General features: G+C 39.1%; 1 protein-coding gene and 1 long non-coding RNA gene across 2 annotated transcripts in view; one reads left to right on the top strand and one right to left on the bottom strand.

The window, feature by feature from the left end:
- LOC107689888 (protein TBRG4-like) overlaps window positions 1–366 on the bottom strand; it is a 19208-nt gene that overhangs the window by 11960 nt on the left and 6882 nt on the right. The gene's annotated exons all lie outside the window — the stretch shown is intronic.
- The window catches only part of LOC107689889 (uncharacterized), an 18722-nt gene that overhangs the window by 12564 nt on the left and 5792 nt on the right, over window positions 1–366 (top strand). The window lies entirely within an intron of this gene.

Below are 366 nucleotides of genomic sequence, written 5' to 3'. Positions count from 1 at the left end.
CCGGCTCGGGGACTGACTGCCACACATACTCTTCAGAACATTAGATTCATCCGTGCTGGAGCCGTGCTGACTCACAACCCACGCAAGCTAGATAATTCCGCACACAGCTGCAATTCCAGGGTTTCAAACAGAGATGGCGACAAAGAGGCAAAAATTACAGACTGCAGCTTTAACTATAAAGTTTTAATACTCGTTCTAAAGGGCTGTTTCGCAGCAAGTATAACTATAATGATAAATATGTTACAATAATTGTTCTAATTCTATGAGAATAAAGAGGTCATCACCACAACTACTGTATAATAGAGACAAAGAGGAACACTATTGTTGGAATCACGTTCAGACTTTTTTTTTTTTTTTTTTTCCAGT

This window comes from Sinocyclocheilus anshuiensis, unplaced genomic scaffold, assembly GCF_001515605.1.
Source record: "Sinocyclocheilus anshuiensis isolate Anshui unplaced genomic scaffold, SAMN03320099.WGS_v1.1 scaffold1239, whole genome shotgun sequence".
Classification (NCBI taxonomy): domain Eukaryota; kingdom Metazoa; phylum Chordata; class Actinopteri; order Cypriniformes; family Cyprinidae; genus Sinocyclocheilus; species Sinocyclocheilus anshuiensis.
Note: the sequence above shows the minus strand (reverse complement) of the source record. Positions and strands in the feature narration are given on the sequence as shown.